This window comes from Acanthopagrus latus, chromosome 19 (genome assembly GCF_904848185.1).
Source record: "Acanthopagrus latus isolate v.2019 chromosome 19, fAcaLat1.1, whole genome shotgun sequence".
Classification (NCBI taxonomy): domain Eukaryota; kingdom Metazoa; phylum Chordata; class Actinopteri; order Spariformes; family Sparidae; genus Acanthopagrus; species Acanthopagrus latus.
The window spans coordinates 9,729,080-9,752,426 of NC_051057.1; the positions used below are offsets into that span (position 1 = coordinate 9,729,080).

General features: G+C 44.4%; 1 long non-coding RNA gene across 1 annotated transcript; it reads right to left on the bottom strand.

Annotated features, from left to right (window-relative positions):
* Positions 1-16,955: 16,955 nt before the first annotated feature.
* Positions 16,956-20,486, bottom strand: LOC119008679. Its single transcript, XR_005071483.1, has 2 exons — positions 17,809-20,486; positions 16,956-17,681 (listed from the first exon to the last, which is right to left on the bottom strand). It is a non-coding gene; the product is annotated as an uncharacterized LOC119008679 (long non-coding RNA).
* Positions 20,487-23,347: the final 2,861 nt, after the last annotated feature.

Genomic DNA, 23,347 nt, shown 5'->3' on the forward strand with positions numbered 1-23,347 from the left:
CGCGTGTAGCACACGTATGTCGTATCTGTGTGATTACATATGTGCATAAATACGAGGATTACATGTGCGCCGTAGTAGGCCTTTTGCAATGTAAAGTGTGCGGGCATGCTGCCATTTCGTTCAACTCTGAACTTTCCCTTGTTTCCATGACCGAGGCATGAAAGAGGAGAGAATAGCACGTGACAATATTGGCTTGATGCATTTAGCTACCATATTTATTTTTGTATGCTTGTTTGATACACGGACTGTGCTTTTAATTAATGCTTTAAATGCAGTAATTTGTTCTCCTGCAGATCCATGTCTGTTTGTTAAGTGGGCTAATCTTCCTTAGCCTTTTAGAGAAGCGACCACTAAGAATAGCAAACAGGGACAATCTGCCAGAAACTGTGACTGGCTGGGGCTGGGAATATTGCGCTCCGGGGCGTTCTCCAGCCCTATCTCAAAACCTTACATCATCTATTATTCTCCCGCTCATATTGATATGTATTTTTTTTTCTTTTATCCATGTACAAATTCAAAACGACAGACGCAAGAAGCGCACAAGAAGAACAAAAGAACTCAATTTTCCTCTCCATCCCTCCTCGACTCCAAACAGACGCACACATACATTCTGCGAGTGTTGTTTTTTTGTTTCCGTTATCGTTCTCTATCCTCGCCATGATTGTTTTTGAAGTTGAAGGCAGATATATTGTTTGTGATGTCTCCATGCAGTCCGGCTGTCACCGGCCCCCAATGTCTACATTCTAGATATTATTTCTGGCTGTCCGTACTCCATCTTGGGGCACAATGGAGCCTCTTTCATTTTCTGTGTCATAATGCGATAGCACAAATTTCCCTGCGAGGCATCACACTATTGGAAAAGCGAATAACATATGTTGTGTCTCAGACTCACCCTTCTTCCCCTTATCCCACTGGTGCAGATGACCAGTGAGTCTGCCAGTGCCAAGGGCTGAGGACGAAGAGGGAAGGCAGGAGGAAGAGGAGAGTGTTCTGGAAACATGTCACATGGACTATCATTCATCTCCAGAGTGAAGAGCAAAATAATATGAATCCTCCCTATCAAAACCCAGAAGAGAAGCCATAATGCATTAAATTCAGAGCACCACCACCACCACTGAACACGGCTCTGTAATGTATTGCCTGTATGTTTTATTGATATTGGAGGAGAATAGTCTTTGCGCTGCCTTGAGGAACCTTCACAAAGCAGATTATCTTTTCCTTGGCATGTACTCTGACTTGCTGCTGCTTTCCAGGAGGGTGTGTGTTTCTATCTGTGTGTGTGTGTGTGTTTTCTTGTATTGTATCATGTTTCACTAGATGGCTTGGCCATGCTAATCTTTCACTCAACACCAAGCTTGCAGGGCATGCTGGCAGCTTTATTCTGGGGGAAAAAAAAACAGAAGAGGATAAATAAGCAGAAAGCGACAAGAAGTACATACTGCGTGGAGCAGATCCTCACTGCAGGCCCACTCTAATGCGCCTGGGAGTTGTGTTTCCATATACATCTGCGAGATGGATAGGGAGAGCTTTGACAGCCAGGTAACTTCAGATGGCTCCGCTATCCCTTGATTGGAGGATGAGGGGCGGTTATTAAAGCGAGATAAAGGGAAAGTGAAACGGAGAGCGCGCGAGCCAGTGAGCGGGAAAAAAAAAAATAAAAAAAGAAGGAGAGCTGGTGAGTGGGTTCAGATGAGGCGAGAGAGATGATGAAAAGAGTAGCCACTTGGTCCTCCGAGACTCCTTTTCTTCCCTTGCTGCCAAATTAGCCCAATTAGTCAGAGTGGCCTCTGTTCAGGCTGCTGTCAAACCCCGACACCATACAGCAGCGCCAGCGGTCATTCTCTCTCATTTAAGTCAGGCTTTTGACTCTCTCCTCTGCCTCCTCTCCTGAGCCACCTGCACATGTCTCTGCTGAATGATTACTGCGAGTGTGTGTGCGCGCGTGTGTGTGTGTGTGTTTGCACGTGTTTGCGGAAGGGAGCTTGAAAGGGAGATGTTCCCTTCAAATCAATCCCCACCTCGCCAGCATGGTGCCCGCGTGTCCTTCTCCGAGCAGCAGCTTCCAAAGCTGAGGTGTGAGAAATCTTTTCGCTCCTCAGGTAAAATCTACCAAGTCTCTTTAAAGCTCGCCATCGCCAACTCTTTTATCTTTAAACATCTGAAGAACCAAACTTTTACACAGTGCAAAGGAAAAGATTTGAGAAAAGATGGGCGCTGAGGATGAGTAAAGTCTAGGTAAGATGCCTCGAGCGCAGGTGTATGCATGTGCTGATTTGGCAACACAATAACAAAGCCTCGGCCAAAAAAAACAATACCGCAATTTAAAATGCAATTGTGCTGTCTGCCACACTTAAAGACACAAAATCCACTGGCAAGGCTGATGGGCACCTTCACCCTTCAGCGTCTTCCGGTGGCCTCGTCCCGTCACAGGTCCCCTGCAAAACAGCCACCCCTTGTTCCCGAGATGAAGGAATCACTTATAACTCCGTCGCCACAGTCATCTTTCATTTCAAATCTCTGGAATTGGAGGAAGAGCTGGTCTCTGATAATCACCTGCCCACGGGCCTTGGGAGAGGCAGAGGAAGTGGGAGAGGGAGATGGAAGCAGATACAGAGATGGAGAGGGGAAAGGGGGTGGGGGGGTGGGGGTGGGGGCTAATTGGACGACCTCGTTGCATGAACAAACACACCTTGAGCCACATGAATGGCGGCGGCGAGACGGGAGAGTCACCGAGCGAGCCAAAGCGCACGCATTCATCTCTTTAATTTACCTCGCGAGTGTTGTATTTCACCCTGGGCCCTGTCACAGCAAAGCCAAGCACAGTTCTGACCGGCTGAGACGAAGGAGGAAGTCTGTTTACCTGCCTGAGTGTGTGTGTGTGTGTGTGTGTGTGTGTGTCTGATGATTTCTCGAGACTCAGAGGCCTTCAAGTGTATGACAAACACACACCACCACCACTTAGATGCTCTTAATCAGCTCACCAGGTCTGCTTCTGTGGCATGACACAGAGCTGGATGACTTAGATGTGGATAACGAGCATCATAATGTATTTAAAATGTAAAGATTCCACATCAGAATGTTGAATGACCTGACCCATTTTTGTTAGGTTGTGTACTTTCATTGGAAAGTGGCTTCTGGAAGCACAATTTGTATAAAAATGTCCCCCAAAATAGCTTTCTGCTGCTGATCCTGGTAAAACACAAGAACAAAAATGTATACAGTCCACTATACCAAGGCTTAGCAACAGCTGGTGACATGTATGAAGGAAGTGTTCATTAAAGGTTCCATAAATAATGAATGTGATCAGCATGTACTGTGAAATCAGGATGTAAAACATGAAATAAACTGATTGGTTAGCAAACTAGCAAACTAAAGACCAAATCCACTGTAACACTTAAAAAAAAAAAGGCCATTGATTTGCGTCATGGAGATACAGAATGTGAAGCTGGACTTTTTGTGTTGCCATTTTCAGCCACAGCTGTAACATTTAAAGATATATAGTGAAACACGGCAGTCGTGCTCCCATGCTACCCTCAGCCAAGGAAATGACACACACTGTGTATCAATATGTCATGTTTTGTATTTTCACGTGTCGTTTATTTTGCTGTACACATACAATATCTTCACACGCACCGCATCAAATATAATGAATGGGTTGATCGTCGTATCCTGTGCATTTCATGTATTTCAATGGATTTTGTGCTAAAGATCAAAAAGACTTTGATGGGCTGTCGAGCCTTTTATTAACTAATTTATGTCTCTTTCCACTGTAAATACAGCAACCTGATTCTCGTACCTTTACTGCGGTAATCAGTTTCCATCAACTCTGCTGACATGGCCTGTCAAAGTCTTGTCTAAACAAGGTATCGCTGTTGAAGGCTAATGATGATACTGTCGGATTTGTGTCGAAGCCTGTTTACAAAAATGATGTGAAAGGGGCTGACTGGAGAGGATATAAATCTGCACCTCCTTTGTCAAAATAAGGGGGTAAAAAATGCACAGATTTTCCTTTGGAAAGGTAGGTAAAGTGCTGCGGCCTGTGATTGGCTCTGCCCGCATCAGGATTGAGGTGTGGTTGGTTGTTTGGGTGTGTGGGTTGTCTCATTCAGAGGCTGTAAAGTGACCTGATGAGAGAGGAATGGAAGGAAAGAGGGATGGGGGGGGGGGGGGGCTTGTAATCCCCCTCCCACTCCTTGTAATGTCAATACTTCATACTCACGCTCGCGAAGATGTATGAACACGCATGCCGTGGCGCACAACGTGACCCCGAAACCCCTTTCCACATAACACTTCACCAAAGTGACCTAATTGTTGGAGTGAGGTCTTCATTCCCTGCCTCCTCCTCCTCCTCCTCCTCCCTGCCTTTCCTCCTCTTGAACCCCATCTCCTTCTCTTCTTCTATTACTCCTAATTCCTCCTCCTCGCTTCCTCTGCTCCTCTATAATTGCTCCTTCACTCTATTCCCAAGCCAACCCCTCCTGTCCTCCCCTTTTTCTCTTTTCCCACTAGCTTCCTACCTCCCTTCTTTCGTCACCTTGTCAGTTTCACAGAGTTCATTGTTCAGCCTGCTGCAGCTATGGTAAGTAACAAGAAGCAGCAGCAGGGTAAAAAAAGTGTGTGTGTGTGTGTGTATTTGAGAGCGTGTGTGTATGTACAACCTGATTAACCTTGCTGGCTGCCTTTGTTCCCCTCACATACAACCATCCAAACTCATGACCTTTGACTTCAGAGCAGACCCTTCGATTTACGCATCCGTTTTCACCCTCAGAAATGTCAGTGTTGTGTTTCTCTTTGCACATTTTGATGTCGAAACCATTTGTCAGTGAGTTTGACTTTTATTTACATATATTGGTTTTCATGGTGTTTTATTGTTTTTTTTCATCTGTAACTGGATATATCCCTAGTATAGATATTGCAACACCATCCAACATCGTCTGTGACTTTAAAATCCAGACAAATTCTGCTCTCCCTGAAAAAGTCACCAACATTCTTCTCTCCATTTTCAGGCCCAGATTCTTGAGCGGCGACATCGTGTTATATCGATGTCTCAAGCTGCGTTTTTTTGACTCACAGATGCCCGGTTCTAAAATAATTTAGCCGCATTAACTCTCACGTGCATAGAAAAATTATTCCTTCCAAAGCGGGGCTAGGTCGTAGTGAGTTAGAAGGAACTTACCTCTACAATTCCAACAGGTTGCAGTTGTTCTAAGTGCCTGAAAACACTGGATGTCAACCTGACTGTTAAACAATACAAATACAAGATCCTTATTGTGACCAGAGAAAATCTTGCGAGAAGTGAGTTGTTACAGGAAGACGTGCCAATAGAACTGCCGTCAGAGCTGAAGAGAGGAGTTTGGATTGCAATGCCAGGGCTGACTTACTGAACTTACTTTGACAATCTAGATGTGGCAACAATTGTAACTCGCATAATTAAAATACCAGAATTCTCCTTTTAAAGTGTTCATAGTGCTGCAGACAGTGTCAGCTCTCAATTCCAGCAGAGTGAACAAAAAGAAATAACTATAACCAACAAGAGGAAAGTCTTTTGACACCACTGTCTTTCATTATCAAACATTGGAATATTCATGCTCCTCATATCAATTTACTCCCCTCCCACTTTGTTTTGCTGGAGGGGATTGAGCGGACCACCTCTTAGGCCCTGCTGGCCACCTCTTAACCCCAGCTACGGCGTATGTCAGGCTGCTCCAGGACCCGCCAGGCGCTTCCAAAAGCCCACCGACTAATTAGGCCCTCCACATGGGTCTGATAAGAAGAGCTCACCAGCGATGGAGAATCGACACAGTCCTACTGAGCGGCCAAATGAGCCGGGCACGGAGACGGATGAACAGACAGATGGCTGCTGGCTGACTGGTGTGAAGGGGCCGTGCAGGGCTATAGAGGAGACCCAGGGGCCACGGAGGCTGGGTAAAAGGGGTCGCGACAACCGAGGTCTGGTGCCATCCAAATAAGAAGAAGACAGGGGAGAGACCGAGGTGCAAATAGGATGGAAGTTATAGAAAGATTGATGGAAACATCAAGTGGAGCAACGTGACATCATCTGGGGATGTTTCGGGGGGGGGGGGGATGTTGGCATGGAAACTGGTGGCCATGGGTGTCTTCTCATTAACCCTTTGTTTACCCTTCACATGGTGTTTACCCGTTTTACCTGAGGCAACTTTGAGTACAGAGACCCCTGGCTTTGGAAGCCTTTTATTTCATGTTACATGTTGACATGGGTAATTACAATAATTCACTGGAGAATTACATTTTCATAATGTGATGTTGATGATGCTCGCTTGGAAGGGTGACCGGATATAAAGTTTCAATATTTGTATTAAATACTGTGATGTCTCTCAGCCATCATAAAAAGACATTTTATAGAGGCCATCCCACACACACACACACACACACACACACACACACACACACACACACACACACTTCCTACACGTGTGTTTCCGTGCTCAATAGTAAAGTTTCTGTGCCTCAGCAGATTCCTCACGCGCAGCCAAGATCTCAGTGACAGAAAAGCTTCCAACTCTGTTCCTCGGTGTAGAGGTCTTTGTCTGTAACACAGCCTCCAGACAGCAGCAGAAAGGGCATTAGCGCGGGCATCAGTCTGTGCGCGTGTGTGTGACAGCTAACGTCCACCCTGGTGACACGCTAGCAGCCAGCCCCTCGGTCCTGCTTTGACATACCTTCACTGTGGGACTCGTGAAATGATACATGCATGTCTCCGAGTGCCTATGTGTTATTTCCTGTGTCAGATGGGTGATGTTCAGCACTTTCAAGGTGGCTGGATGCCTCAACAGTCCTGTCGTGACCCGCGAATCTAAGAAGACAAACTGATGGCCCCCTGTTGACATGCCCTTGGTAGCACTGGGGACACACATTCAACACGAGGGACTAAAGAAGAGGTGGATGTGTTTATGTGTCATATTTAGAAGTGTACAGCCAAAGAAAAATGCAACTATTTTCTTAAATTTGACAATCTGTTAGAAGTGGTATCTAAAATATTTACTATCTATGAATTTAAAGGACCATACCAATATTTTTCAAGCTTTAGCTTCCTCAAGAAATAATTCTACATCTCAAGAAACTGGCTTATTCCTGATGTTGCAGTTATTTAGATGAGAAGAGGGATACTTTTTTAGGCCATATGGATGCAGCAGAAACATACTGTGAACACATTTACACACTAAAGAGCTCATCATTGTGGTTCCAGAGGCGAAAATCCCGTTCATATTCTGCTATAATGTCACAAACATCCAAGTTAGACTTACTGACTACGAGACTGTGAAGTGATGGAACTGTACATGCTCCTGTAGAATGTCCAGATGATGTCAACTTTGAATTAAGAAAAACGTGTTTATTGGCAATGTCACGAATAAATGCTACATTACCCTTAATCCTAAACTGTACCAGCGACATCTCTGTTTGGTGGAGCTGCTTGTTACCATGAAAATGTTCCCCATACCTGTGAAAGTCACATTGGTTAGCAATTTACTGCTTTACATAATGTGTAAATAAAAAGCGACATGATTTCCTTTCAACCATGCACACTGTTTTTGCTCCAAATACTGTTTTATGCACACGATGTATCTCACTTCAAGCCGTTCAAGTGGTGGGTGGTGTTGAGCTCTATCACCTTTGCATTTGAAACAGTGGGACTTCTTAGCAAACAGTTGCCTATTAACCCTTCCAGGAGATATGGAGCAATGTAAGCATTCGTTTGGAGTCTTGTTTTGAGCCACCTGATAAATGTAGTCAATATGCTCCACCATGTTTGATAGCTAGCTGCTAACTTTTTCCGTCTGCTGTGTTTAGGCAGTGTGCAGAGGCTTTTTAGAGCTGTTAACATCAAAACACGCCGACTAACACCTCTAAAGTTCACTTCAAAATATGTGTAAATAACATGTGCTCAAGAATCATCAAAACCACAGTAGCCGACCTATTTCTTACCGTGTAGAAGTGGGTACAGTGCCAAGCTGGGGTCGCTGTTCTTTCTGCTTTCCGTAAGCTTTTATACTAATGGGCTGAAATCTCGCAAATTTAGTGTGCAGAATACAAGAAGAAAACATTTCCCAAAGTTTCAAACCATTCATCCATAATTTCACATTTTTAAATGACCGACAGCCATTTACATCCATTCATTTTTGGGGAAAACAAAAAAATAGGACGAGCCACAAAAGATGAGTTTTTTTTTTTTTTCCTCAAGTTTATCTTCCTTGTGCAGCCCTGCCAGCTCTCTTTTATTTACCAAGCTACTTTTCCGTGTTTGACTGTGAAGTCATGAGGCAGTGTGTGCGCGTGAGATGCACTTAAACCTCCCCATTAGAGTCTCTCAGTGCTACACCCACCCAGACAACCCACAGTTCACCATTTCAGAAATAGACCAGGTTCAGTCTCTCTCAAATTTGACTCACGGAGCAGAAGTACGTGCCCTTTGTTGGACGCTTTTATCCACAGTCCCTACAACAGTATGGGTGGGCCCAGAGGGAATCAAACGTTCTCTCCTTTTCTCTCTGTCTCCTTTTTCTCTTTCGTTCCTCGATCTGAGGTAAGTGACTGAAGATCTGTATCGGCTTGTGAATGATCAGAGTTCAGCGACTCAGCAGTCTGTCTGAATATGCTTACAACAGAGGGAAGATGCTCAGGGGAAATTATTTCGGGCGCAGTAAAAGTGATGTGCTAATACAAAATCATATGTACGAACCTTTGCGTTATTTACATATAGATTTATGAATATGCTTTAACATCGCGTTGAGAGTTATGGGTAACTTTGGGGTTACCTTTTTGACATGTATATAGGTGCACTTGTCATGTCGATGTGAGGTGTGTGTGTGTGTGTGTATGTGTGTGTGGTCTATATGTGTGCCTGTGTGTGTACGCTCCATTCCAGCTCTCCCAGGAGACCGGCTGGTCCAGGCAGTTTAAATTGGAGCTGCTGAAAGACCCTTGGCACAGATGTCACCAGGCCCGAGTCTTTTCCAGGCTTATCAGATCATGTTCCACTTTTTGGACGCTTGTTTTTCGTCCCCCTGCCTTCCCACTGCTTTCCATCCAACAGGCTCTACCTGTCTAGGCACCAAAGCAGCTGCCAGGTATCCATCTCACGAGCATTTCAAGTCCGGCCAACATTCATTCCCAGCCTGGCCTGCTGTCCCTTGCAATTTGTGTCTCTCAAAGGGAGCTTGATTTCTAAGTAATGGACCTCATGCCAGCTATTCTTCCATATTAAGGCTAAAGGTCTTTGGTTCCGGCTAATAGCCTAGCTACTGTATATAAAGAGTCTTTGTGGCCACCTGAGTGCACAAGTTGTCTTTAAAATCCTCAAACTACACTGTAATGGATCCAAACTAAACTTCTGATTCTAAGAAGGCGGATTCATTCCAAAACCACAGGCTGCCGAATTGGAAAGGCAGGACGGAGGAGAAAGCAGTTGCTAAAAATAATACAGAAGGATGGAAAAACAATAAAGTAGAAGTTGCTGTCGCAATTTGGGGCACAGCCTTTAATGAACAAAGTACCCCAGTGGAAGATGTCATATAGCCTGAAGATTTATTCATCACAAATAAGCTCAACATTTCAATTTCTCTGCTTTTCTTCAGACTGTTTGAAGTTTGACCTGTGGCATGCTTCTGCATAAAAACATCAATCTAAACCTAGTCCGTTTCTGACAATGGGTAAGTGCCGCACATTTCATATAAATAAATACATACACACCCCAGTAAGTGCTTATAAAGATGTAAAAATGCAAAAAAACCATTGCACATTAAGTACACAGTTGTTTGGAATTTTACCCTTGCCGCATATGAAAAATGAGGCCTGCGCATGAATTTACAATTCAGATGGGTTTCCTTAGGGATGCCCATTTAAGATGCATTGGTATAATATATTTGTTGTCTTTACCGCTCACCACTGCCATTGAACATCATTAGGTAAAGCGCACTCACTGGTGGAAGGAGAGCTGGTGTTTATCATCATTTGCCTGGCAAGGAGTCGTTAGCCGGGGCCTTGGGTCGACTCTGTTGTGAACCGGGCGGAGCGTATTACCACCACCACCACCACCACTGTGTTTGAGCCTGCACTGTGTCTCCCATGATCATCTATCATATCATTTTTACATACTAAAGACCAGGGAAGACGAATTCCATTAGCAGCATGTTTAGAGAGGGGGGCTTGGACAAAACGTCTGTGTGCGAACATGAAACTCATTTATAAGTCTGTTGGAAACGGCAGACTGATAAATAAACAGGGAAAGTCTGGGCGGCCATGTTGGTTCAGGGAGCGACAAGTCCACACTGAGTGGATCCTTCCTGCCCGCTGTGAGGGATTATGAGAGTCATTTTCTAGGGTCTTGAGAAGAGGTCTATATGGAACCCAACAATCCCTATTTTAACTGCATTATACATCTCCCTGTGGGGTGCAGGGAAAAACCATCCATCATGTTTTGGGGGAAATGAGGAATGGCCATATCAGTGTCCTTGAATATTTTTTCCAGCTTTCAGCCTGTTTCTTGGGTCCTATTCATCTGTTTTACTCCAGTCCTATAATTAAACACCTATTATTATTTAGCCTGTTTCAATGTAAATACTTCAGAATGACCCACGATGCCTATTTGTTTCTTCAAAACTCTCCGTTATCCATCCTTGTCTCTCCCGATGCATCGCCTCTGTCACAGTCCTAGCTTTGATAAATACAACATTTTATTGTTATCTGGAAAACAGAGCGACAGGCAAGAATAAATACACATGGATGGATTTGTATTCATGAGGGAAATAATTTTTGACTGATATTGTTGCTTTCGTATAGCGAAATGCCTTATTTGCTTATGTTGTATTATGATGATTGAGGTTAGCAAGCTTACATACAAGGCAAACTCCAGAGTCTAACACTGCCCTGGAGCCAACAGGACAAAAAAAGGCTCTTTTTACCATTTTTTTAACAGAGGCAGGCTGGATATACTTTCTGACTCTGGATAATGGGGAGACTCATTTGACATGGCACTGCATGTTCAATAAGATTTCGCTCCCCCTCTCTTTGCACCGCTTTTTACACCACTTGTGTTGATAATTGAATTAGACGTTTAAGACCATTATGATACCGCAATTAGAGATTATTTAATTCCCTTTCATCAGAGGGCTCTTTAATTTAAACAGCCCGCTGTCATCGGGATCCAAACAGTGAGAATGCTATTCGTTATGTTTTTCCACATTATATGGCTGCAATTTGTATTTTTAAATTATCTACTAAAAATAGAAATGCATGTTTTCGAATGTTGATTTTTGATACATCAATTGATACTTTTAATGAGAGTGCTATGTGGTTTTGGGGAACAAATTCTAATCAGAAGAGAAAATTCAAGCATTTTTTGATTTTCATCACTGAATAACCTGAAGAAACAATTTTTTGGGCTTGCAGGACCGTAAGTAGCCACTTTTCTAGCTTAAAACAAGGTTCTGGACACCGTATTTGCCTCTGACAAGGGCTTGTTTATTCATATATAGAAATGAAATACATTTTGTATATATGTATTTTGTATTTTTACCTAATTGATATTATGAATGCTACCTGGGTTTAAATGTATTTTTCCAAAACTATGTAGTGCACCTCCAAGCTGAAAAAACCACACTAAGATTTGGCGTCATGTCAAATTCATACTAAAACAAATGGGGGGCAGCGAATCACCAAAGTAACCGCTAACTGCTGTCTACTGTAGCTACCATTAGCTAGTTAGCTCAGTTAGCGGTGCAACTAGCGGTCTAGACTGAGAGCTCGGAGCACCGGGGAAGTGCTGGTCTTAATGTGGTTGTAATGATGACATATGGCTAGCACTGGAGTTCTGGACTGAGATGGGCCGTGGCTAGCTGGTTAGCATGCTAACTTTAGACAGACATCATCATAACATAATGTGCCCTCCGGGGCCTTCAGATTCTGTTGATAATTGAATTTATTATCTCGTGTTTTTGACTGTAATTCCTCATTTTGCACATTTAAAAGAAATTCACTTATCCACTTTCTAGCTGAGATTTAGATTTGAAGAAGAGTGAACATCTCTTGTCTGGACAGTAGCTACCCCTAGCAAGCACTTATCTTAGCTTAATGTAGAAGAGAAATAACCGGGCAATAATGAAATAAGTCACAAATCCCCCTGTAGAATCACTATGTATTGAGCAAACAAGTAATAACTTGATTTAGCATCAGACCCGTCATCTTCACCTCTGGAGAATAAGTGTGTTTCAACATAAACATTTACCAGCGTTCAGTTTGTTTTTGATTGAAGGTTTCGGTGGCATACGCAGCGTGTTAGCATCACAGAGCTCTCTAGAGACGCGAGCTCTTTCAGAGACCTTCCACAGTCTCTTTACCTCACTAAGTTCTACAACTCTCTCTTCACACGCATGCAAACACAAACACTTTCTTTTTCATTTTCTTCCTCCTTGTCCCCCGTCTCCCTCCCTCTCTCCCGTCCCTGGCCCGCCACGCAGCGTCTCCCGCAGTGGGTAATGTGAATGGACTCAGTCTCCTGGGTGTCGTGGCCCCCTCTCGAGCCTCGCAGGCAAATCCGCGGCAGCCGCTCAGATTGGGGGGGGGGAGCGCGGAGTCTGCAGCAGTCTGTAGGGGCAAAGAACGGAACGATGTGAAAGGATGATGATGGGTTTCGTCTTGGACTTGGAGGATTGTATCGCCCGCCGCATGCAGAGCACAGCGGAGCAGGGAGCGGGCTGCCCAGCCAAGGCAGAGCGTTCTTGACAGTGCTTTGTTTTGAATCCACAAGGACTTGACATATGCCTCAAATCGTTTGCTCTCACCACGCTGCAGATCCATGCTCCGCTGTGATCGGAGACAGGGCCCTGCTGTCTACTGCTCAGGGAGTGTGTGTGTGTGTGTGTGTGTGTATGTGCGTGTATGTGCGAGCCAAGAAGACATGCATTTAGTTTAAGTGTGTGTTTGCAGTGCACGTGTGTTTGGTGTGTGCGCGTGATGGGGAGCATGAACAGCAACATCCGACAGTGCTGTTGCCTGCTTCACTGCCGATCTGTCTCTGTTCAGTTTGCCTTCACAGGGCAGACTTGGCTCTCTAAAGTGGAGGGTACCGTTGTAAACATCCACTTGACAAATAAGAACATCTAAATCAATTACCCATGAGCTTTATTCCATCTAACTGCTACCTTTTAGAGTATTGAGGTCTTTTACAATGTATTTCCCCATGATTTCTTACATATCAATCAGACAGTTTATCCAGAGTCCATTTATCAACGTAAAAATTCTTGATGACCTCTACACCACCATCAGAATTAATGTTGCTACAAACGCTACACTTGCGCTCTGGTTAGTTTTAGGGAATAGATCCTGTGTAGGTATGATCAGTAAGATTTCCAACAGTGGCTGCAGCACCAGGCTGCTGTTGTACATTTTTGTTATTAACTAATTAGATGTACGTTATCCTAGCCAGTACAAAAGTTGATACCATACGTATTACATGAACAAATCAGAACTTTCCATGGTTTGCAGAAATGTGAAAAAGCTCAAAAACGGGAAATCACATTATGTGAACTAGGTCATTTGACAATTTAAGATGTTTTTGCCATTTCTTTATTGTCATACATGTTGTGTCAACAAACGTATAGTAATTGAGTCTTTTCTCACCTCAAACCTTATGTTCTGCTGATATCCTTTGTGTGTGTCTGTGTGTCTGCAGCATGCTGGTGTAAATCACATATATGACACTGTACATTTCCGTGTGTGTCTATATAAATATGTGTTTGTGTGTTGCACCAAGAACCCAGAGACTGTGGATGCAGCCGGTATATAAAATAGGTCAGTTCTCCCAGCTTCTGATCGCCGGAGCATGGCCGCAACATTTCATGCTACATTAGTCTGGTTTTAAGACCTAATCTGCCTCTATTAATGTTTTATGCTTAATTTCATGGAGGTGAGGACTGGCTGATGCTGCTTGGGCACCAGAACTATTACCTGGCAGCAGTGGGTGGCACTGGGTGGCACGGGTGAGTGAGCATAGCGCAGGTTTGAACCTGAATGCAGGGTGCCATTCAGCAGAGACATCACCCTGTAACACACGACTAATATGACAGCATTTTCAGGTTTTTTAATGTATGTGTGCTTTCTCGATACAGTACTTTGCTGTAATTGAACAGGAGTCAAAGGCAAGGGAACAACACTGCTGTGAAAAAAGAGGCGACTCGTGTTTTGTCTGCTTTGCTTTTGCTGAATTTTCAAGGTACAGTGGGGAAAAAAAAAAAAAAAAAGCTCATGACGGCATTATTTTAACAAAGCCGGGCCGCAGAGGAAAAAGACACTTGGGTGCCACAGTTCACCCAGTGAAACAAAGGTGAAATGAATGCTCAAATTGGTCATAATTGATGGCAAAAATTGCCAAAGTTTTCATATTGCCTGAAACTGTTGCATGACCCAGACATTTCAGGTTAAATTCTGGCTTGTTTGTTTCTGTAGCATCAATTTGACAGCTCCACTGTAAACACACCATGGTTAAAAACCAAGCGCGCTCAGCAAACAGAACAGCTGCGCACCACGATGACAAAATAAATCCTAAATCAGCGTCTGACGGGAGGAAATATCAGAAGTTCCCTTGAAGTCCCTACAGTGAACGAGCCGCTCGGATAAAGCACATCCAACCTGCGTGCTGTGGAGTCGGAGTTGCTGCCGTCACTGTGTGCTAAGGTGCTTTGGTGTGGTGCAGCGTTGCATAATAAACGACTCGCGTTGCCCCGGAGCGAAGTGCTAATCAAGGCTGTCCCCTAACTCCAATCTAATTGTCCACATCCAGCTGATCAGGCATAGGAGGCCTTTTTACTGAGCACTTACTGAGATCATTGATTTGAGAAATGATCCAGTGGACTGTACTAACTCAGATATGATTGGGTGGGCATTTAATAGCATTTGGGGGATGGTCTTGTCGATGTCTGCCGCAGCGCTAATTGTAGCTAATTTACTGTGAAGCTTATCCCAAGATGCAGTTGTTGGGGGAGCAGCCATAATGGTTTTTACATGCTTGCTATTTATCGACACAAGTAGGAGAGAGAGCAGAGGGAAGAGGGGGCAGATCGAGGTGATTGAGTTGACAAGCAAAGGTCCGTGTTTATGGACAAGTGAAAGTGAAATTAATTTTGGCTTTTCAATTTTTAGCTATATTTGAAGTCATACAAAAGATGCCATGTCTTGCTCCCACATTAGCATAACCCAGCACAAAAGTCAATAGTCAAAGATTATTATTTCAACATATTTATTTGAAGAATACAAATAAAAGCAGCTATTATCCAACATTCACTCATTGCTCAGTACTGTGTTGCCCATGTTTTATCACCATACCTGGCTACACCTCACCCCTCATTTTCTACATCTAACTTTTTCAAATACCAATGCATCCAGGCACAACAAAGAGGAGCATACAGCAATTAGTGCAGTCATAGGTGATCCGCGCTTGATTGTCTGGTCAAATATTCGGCGTAGCACATGCAAATGTCGCACAAACATCCTGCAAATGGCCTTCTTGTTGGATACTTATTAATCTTCTCCCTGCCCGTGCCATCAGCTTTAAGGCTGTCTAATGACTCGTAACGAAGGCAGTGCTCTGTTCTTAATGTGGGCCTACTGGGATCACCCCCATACTCGAACACCAGGCTGTCCACTCATCAGTTCCGAAGGACAACCTTTTCCCCCCTCGCTCAAAACATGTTATGCTACAATTATTTCTCTTTGTCCCACTGTCGTCTCACGTGTGCCATCTATCAACCCTGATCGCCACGATAACCACGAATAAGTTCAAGATGTTTCTTTTGGTTCTGACTTTACGTTTGTTCGGGGTTCAGTTTTCTATTCGCTGTCACAATGCTGTGTTTACGCTCTGGTTAGGTTTAGGCACAAACACCACTTGGTCATGGTCAGGAAAACATCATGGTTTGGCTGAAAATCTTTTGGTCACCACAAACACGGCTGGAAATTTCCTGAGGTCCCCTTAAAAAAAATACAATTTTGTTACCACCAACATGTTTAGAGCTGGCACGACTTCCCGTCAAAAATATCCAGTTTTGGTCGCCCCAAACATGGCTGGAAATATCATGAGGTACTCTTAAAACATCTGGGCTTGTCGCCACAAAAGCGCCTGGAGATGGCCTGAACTCCAGTGAAAAATATCCAATTTTGGTTACCACGAACATGGCTGGAAAAGTCCCCAGCTCTCCTAATATCCATCGGTGTCAAGCTTACAAATGCCGCAACTCAGACTCGAACTGCGGGCGCACATTTTGCACAAATGGCAGTATGGTACGCGTGCTATGTCACATCAAACTTGTATCTGAGGTTTGCAGAAACATTAACTGCTAACATTACATCCCAGCAACTTAGCTTTGAATATAAACTGTCAAATGAACTAGTTCCAGTTGTTCCCAGGAACTAAAACATTCCTCGTCCTAACCCCTGACTGTGCCATTGTTCCACATTCTAACTTTGTCTCTTTCTTCTCACATCCATCCAAAAAAAAGTCTTATTATTGCTTCGGTCGCTCTCCAGGCGAACTCGTCACCTCTATGTTACCTCTGGGTTTGCCCCCACTCCAGGCCCTAGCTCTTTTTCCAGGCCGCATTATTCCATTTAAACTTCAATCCTATTTACGGCCTATCCTTTTCCCCTCGCCCGCCCGGGGCTATCAAACTATTCATCCAGCGGACTTCATGTCACCCGGCCCTGTCATAAAAGCCTCTGTTAGGATATGTGTGCTGCGGACGTGAGTGTTTGCGCGTGTGGTGCCAATGAAAGGTGTGTGTGTGTGTGTGTGTGTGTGTGTGTGTGTGTTTGTGGTGGAGAGGTATGAATGTGCATGTTTTCGAGCATTTGCGCACGCCCATTGTGTATGGTCGAAACAAAGACTTTGTAAGTACATGTGTATGTTTGAAGACGCACCTGACACTTAGTGTTTGTCACACACTATCTGTTTATTCAGGTGTGCAAGTGTGAAAGCAGACTCATTAACTTTTTTTACTTTGCAGCAGGTGCCCTTTTGTGTTCCTCCATCCCGTCGGACGCAAACAGTGCTGACGTTGCACCACAGATGAAGCCGAACATGCTCGCGGGGCAATATTTGGATACATGTGTCATAACTGCATGTGATGTCAGCCAGTCCTCAACAAAAGACGGAGGTCCTGTCTGAAGGATAGTGAACCCACTCTCAGAAGACTTGTTTAAGTGTTGCGTCAGGTGAAAAGGTAGACATGAGGCAAAGGATGGCGTGCAGACACCTTAGAGCGATGTGATGAGGAAGACATGGCCAAAGGAGATAGACAGATAGACGGAGAGAGTTTAACACAAAGTGTGAAGGTACAGATACGGTGCACTGACAGAAAGAGAGACTAACAGAAAGCTACAGAGAGCGCGTGAACGTGAGCTGTCAACTTATGGCTGAACAGATTTCCCTCTTTGACTTCCTCCCTCATCCCAATTTGTGCCCCGGTGGAACCGCCCAGATCAGCAGAAAGGGGAAGTTGAGGATAAAAGATGTGCCCATCACCGTCCTCCCTCCCCCCAAGTTTTTGTTGTTGCTTGTTGTTGTTTCCTCCTCGTCTTCCACGTCTCCCACCAATTAGTCTGGAGGATGCTCCTAATGGGCCGCTGCAGCGATGTTCCAGGCGAGGCTCTTTGCTCTTTGGTGTGCCGGAGTCAAGGGGTGCGGGTGATACGGCAAGACAGGCAAGATGAGGGATAATGTGAGATAGATTGACAACCACAAGAAGGCATTAGGCAAATGGCATCATTAAAAAGTGCAGTTACCTGCGCCAGGCTTCATGTGGCGTCAGATGAGAGGGGAAGAGTGAGAGGGAGAAAGGGGGAAACACATCGGGGCTCTGCGCCCGGAGCTTTGCTGCTGCTCTGGTAATTTTGATCTTCTTGCTCTTCTTCTCCTGTTTTAATATCCTCCACCACTTGACTTTCAGGCTTGCTCATGAGACGGAGACCAAAGGAGAGGTGTTGCGTTTGGGGCGTCCCTCTTTGATGCCGTGTGTGCATGTGTGTGTGTGTGTGCTGCGGTGAAATGTGAAGATCCTAATGAAAGAGATTAAACAATTTAAACAAACAGCTAAAGGTATTTCGATGAGATGTAAAGTTTTACTGGCGCGCAACGTAGGAAGCCATCACCTTGAACAGGTGATTAGGATTAAAGTTATTATCTTTACTGCTACGTCGTGACTGCGTCTAGACATACAGTGCTGATGCTTAATGTCATTTGTTTATTCATGAAACTGTGGACTGATTGCCACTAGGCTTCTAACAATACAATCAAAGACTACTGTGCCTGTGTGTGTCTTCTGCCTTTGACACTGTGTGTGTGTGTGTGTGTGCAAGCGGGGCTTGTGTGTGTGATGTGTGTGTGTGTACGTGTTCTAGGCATGTATGACCGTCCTCTGTTGGTGCTCTTTGTAAATGGCAGCACAGGCAGCCAAGGAGAAAAGGGAATGTGAAATCATTTGACTGCAGAGCTTCCTGCTGGGGTGCCTCTGGCAGCTAGTCACACACACACACACACACACACACACACACACACACACAGTATTTTATGTTCAGACCACTGTGTTGTTGAAATATTACCCCTCTAACCCAGTTTTCTTCACTGGTCCACGGTATACACTGCAGCAGCAGCTGGTGAAGAAACTTGTATCCTGGACAAAAAAACGCTGTCCGCAACAGGAACGACTGCACTTAATAACTGTATAGCTGAAAAAGCATATTGCAATGTCTCAGTGTAGTTCAACCTGTTGCTAGACCCCCGTGTGCTTCCTGACGGCTAAACAAACTCTAGCAGGTGCATTTTTATTTCTCATTTCATGCAAACACTGAATACTTTTACATTTAAGCAGCAAATGGTAGATGGTTATCATATGAACTACTGCAAAGGACTCTTTTTTTAAAAACATTTGTCAGTGTAGCTGGACCGGAAACACTAATGTTTTAACGTCATGCTCGCAGCACGATTCTAGAGATGTCATAGACCATGTTCACACGGCGGCCATTTTCCTCGGACACGGCGCTCAGGGTGGGAAACTCACATGTTGTACTGCTGTGTGTCAAGTTGCAAGTCTTAAAAATGTAGGGTACCTGAGAAATTGTTGTTATTTCTCCGCTTCCCAGTTGACCAGCAACTGAAAAGACGGTGGATAGCCAAAATCTGGAGGGACATGGGGCCGTATTTCAGGGTGAAACAACATATTTGATAACCCATTAGCTAACACGAGCACACTTCACACTTAAATTAATGTGTCCAAGATTTGTGTTGTTGTTGTTGTGGAGTCTATTTATGCCTTTTGTTTCGCAATCATTTAACTGTTTCCTGATTGAGCAACTGAAAGATGACCCATTAGCTGAGACAACAGCTCACGGTAGCATTTAACCACTTCCTAGCTAATATTGCTGTTTGACGCACGTTACACAATACCTTGGGAAAGGCTTACATTAACTCTAATATAGCAAGGAAGGTCTTGAACACATTTATTTAAGCCAGGGAGCAAAAAGAACTGGATTTAATCAGTGTTATGCAACGCTATCACTGCAGCACAGCATGCTAAAGGAACTAGGTTTGTCCATTTGGCTACTGAAGAACATGGCTGTGCAACATGGTGGACCTGCGCCCTGTGCAGGCATGAAGGGCTCATTTTAAGGTAACAAAAAAATACCGGTTCTTAGTTCCAGGTGATTATACACCAATAAAAACACAATTGTGAACATTATACTCCATTTCTGCCCTTAAATCCCACAAATATCTGCACGCTAGAGCTTTAACGCCGTCAGTATGAGCATGTCAGCATGCATGACAATAGCATTTAGCTTGAAGCAACAAGTACAGTCTTCCACCGCTGCAAGAATGGGTGTAGACTTTTTGTCTCATTTCAACTCTGTCACTGCAGCATAATGATATAGTAGCAGATGATAAGAACGTTAACATGGATAAACCAAAAACAAAGTCAGAATGGGAAGAGGTGGAGATAGAAAGCAAGCCCCGAAATGGAGGTCTCGAAAATGTGAGAAGCGAAATGATCAAATTGTTATTGGTTATTCACTTGTTCTTACCGCCGGGTTGCCTATTTAAATGTACAATAACATACGAGTAACAAGTCCCCGACATTGACGTGTGTGCATGTGTACGTGCATTTGTGTATCTTTCAGAGGTCTGCACCTGCGGATGAAACAGTTTTCTCATTCCAAACACAAATTGGATTCCGGCGCTAAGCGTAGTCCAGGACAGGAGAAAATGTTCGCCTCGTGATTGTCGCAGACCGACAGCTTTCTTGTTCCCGGGTGCAATAGACCAATGAATGAATAATGAAATAAATAAAATCAATGCCTCGCACATGTTTCAAATCCATAAACCTATCTAATCGGCTCGGCAGAGAAATGGAAAGCAGTTGAGGCCTCACTTTCTCAGCGTTCCACCATTATGTAAATTGAAGCCAATCAAACTGCCGCCATGGAGAAGCTTTGTAATAGAGCGTTGATTAGCTAGGCGGCTTTGAATCAGCCATAAAAAGAGTCATATAAATGGGTAAATTCAGGCTGGCATAATTTAGCCCAGTGAACTTAATTTGACTCTGAAGTCACACTGTGTTATACATATGAACATTATGGTAGCCATCAATGTTCAGTGGAAATTTATCTTTCATCTTTGATGTTATTAATGGATTTGATGCTAATTCAGCTTAACTCGAGACTCTCTCATCAGTCTCCGGGATGTCTTCATAACCAAAAAAGTCCCCTTGACATTTTTGGGTAGACTCTGTGAAAAGTGAGCCCCATAAACCCATAAATAATCTCATATTAGGTGTGTGTGGGGACCATTAGTGCGCTGCTACTCATCTTCCACACATTATCATCACCACTGTGCAGACAAAAAACTTGTAAGAGCCGAAGCCAACCAATCTTAAAAGAAGCCAACGCCGCCTGGATCTAACGCAATTGCAAATGAGTAAATAGATAATAACACAAATGAGAATGAATGTTGTTTCTTCCCCTCACCAAACTCTCGCTGCACCCTCTCTCCTCTCTGCCCTTGTTTGTTTTCATCGTCCCTTCCAGAGTCAAAGATAGGTCTGGCCTGTTTGTGTGTCCTTGCGTGTCCCTCCATCTCTGCCAAAGACATGTCCATGATTAGAAATAGGTGAGTGAGCACTTCCTCTAGTCGCGTCCCCTCTGACTCGCTGTTGTCCTATTTAGTGTTGTTAGCCAACGATATCACTCTGGCGTTTCCCCTTGGTGACGGTAAACTGCTGTTTCTGCCGACCTTGTTGCGCACCGGGCCAGGCTGCAGTTTATAGTTTGGTCTTCTGTGGACGTGCCCCTCTGTGTGTCTGCGCGGAGGAGGAGGCGTTGAGGTTACCGCATGCCCGTGCCTGTGGCGTATACAGTGCCGCGATACATTAAGGATGCACCGGATATGGAGAAAAACATCCTAACAGTGATGCAGCAGAAACAAATGAATAATAATTTAAAAAAACAGCTTACAATGTATATCTAATGCAATGCTCAGGACCACTGCAGGAAACTGTGTGCCATTTTGTGGCAAAGTGGAAAGTAAGTTCAGCCTCCATTGCTGTTTACTTACTTAAAGCGTATAATATGATATAATATGTAGAAATTCTCTGACTAAAACTAGGTCTTTGTTGTATGTTAAGTATGTAGAGTTGTGCACCCACAACAACATTCAAACCCAGAGAAAACCATGAGTGTGCTCAGAGTTACAGTGTGTTTCATTAGGTTGCCGTCAGTATTTTGGGTGACAAGATTAAATTGAACACAAATGAAACTTCAGCGTGACCTTGCACATGTGAACATGTGTGACCGAGTCATGTCAAACGGGGATGTGTAATGGTGTACCAACCAGTGGCAGAGCGCGATCATTTGTGCTTGTTCGCTTTGCTCGTGCAGCGTTTATCCGCCGCGCACACAGCGACACTACTTGACTCCATTAGCCATGAGCTAACCTTAGCCAGCACACAGGAAGAGTGTGTTTGTGCTCCAATTCAGGTGAACTGTCTCTATTTGGCACTCAGCAGAGAGTCCGATCCCCCCTCATCTTTTCCCCCTCTCCTCTCTGTTCATGAAGTACCTTTCCCCTCCAAGCTCCAGTCAGCAGTCAACACCGACAACGGAGATCTCCTCTGCGGATGACTGCTTCAGTCAGTGTTACAGTGACTTTACCTGCCATCCAAGTACAGGAAGTTAATTAAAATTAATTTGCACTGTTTAAAGCGCTCAGATCTGCCATTTGACACCAGTGTGTCTTTCTGTAAACATTGTCCCATCTTGCGACCTTCATTAGCTGGAGTATGTTTTCATATTCCTCTTCTAATTTTGCTGAACTTTACAACAAGTGATGGATTACAGATTTTTTTTTTTTACTCAAATAACGGTTCTTATTTTCTTGCCCAATGCGTTACTGCAGTCTTGGGTGTGTTCCATTACTCCTAAGCCGAGGCTCACTGGTAGGTAGGGCAGTGACAGTGCATATCTATTTCGGTGAGTCCTTGCCTCTTTCACCTCGCATCTGGAGGGCTCTGTCTCTTTGCCTATACAGTATAAAGCCACTTTGTATGGCTCGCGCATATCTGCAGGCGGCACACCTTGCCGTACACATATCATTTGGTCTGGCGGCGACGGACCCGGAAGACAGAAATCACGCATGCACACACGGATACACGTTTGCCTCCCGAGGTCCCCTTCCCTCTGCCACATCTTTTATTCAAAAGTGACGACGAGCAGTAATAGAATTGGTCAATCCAGTCAGAGTGACACGCGCGAGGGGAGGGCAGTGTGTGTGTGTGTGTGTGTTCATGTGTGTGTGTCGATGGCGGTGCCGAGGACACATTTGCGTACTCATCTTTTTTCCCTCTCCTCCGTGCCGGCTGTCAGCAGGGGGGCTCTCTAATCATGTTTGGTAGTAGTGTTTACTAATGTTTCATTCATTAAGCATCAGCAGCCACGGGAGAGGCATCATCCATCCGCCGAAGTGGAGGTTATTATCGCCTTAAATCATCTCGCGGCGTACCTGTTTGGTTGGCTGTCAGAGGCCAGGGGAGGCCGGCCCCCTGTTAGCCCCCGGGGGAGGAGAGGCTGTCGCTGTCCCCCCACTCCCACCTCTCCCCCTCTGCCATTCTTATTCCTCCACATATTGCTCTCCCCTCTTGTTGCATCTTTCTTTCTTTCTTACTCACAAAAGTGTCACATGTAGTGGTCACAATTTCACATGTGAGTTGCATATAGTTACATGTTTGTCAAATATGAAAAAAAAGTGACATTCAAATGTTCGCATTTTATTGGATTT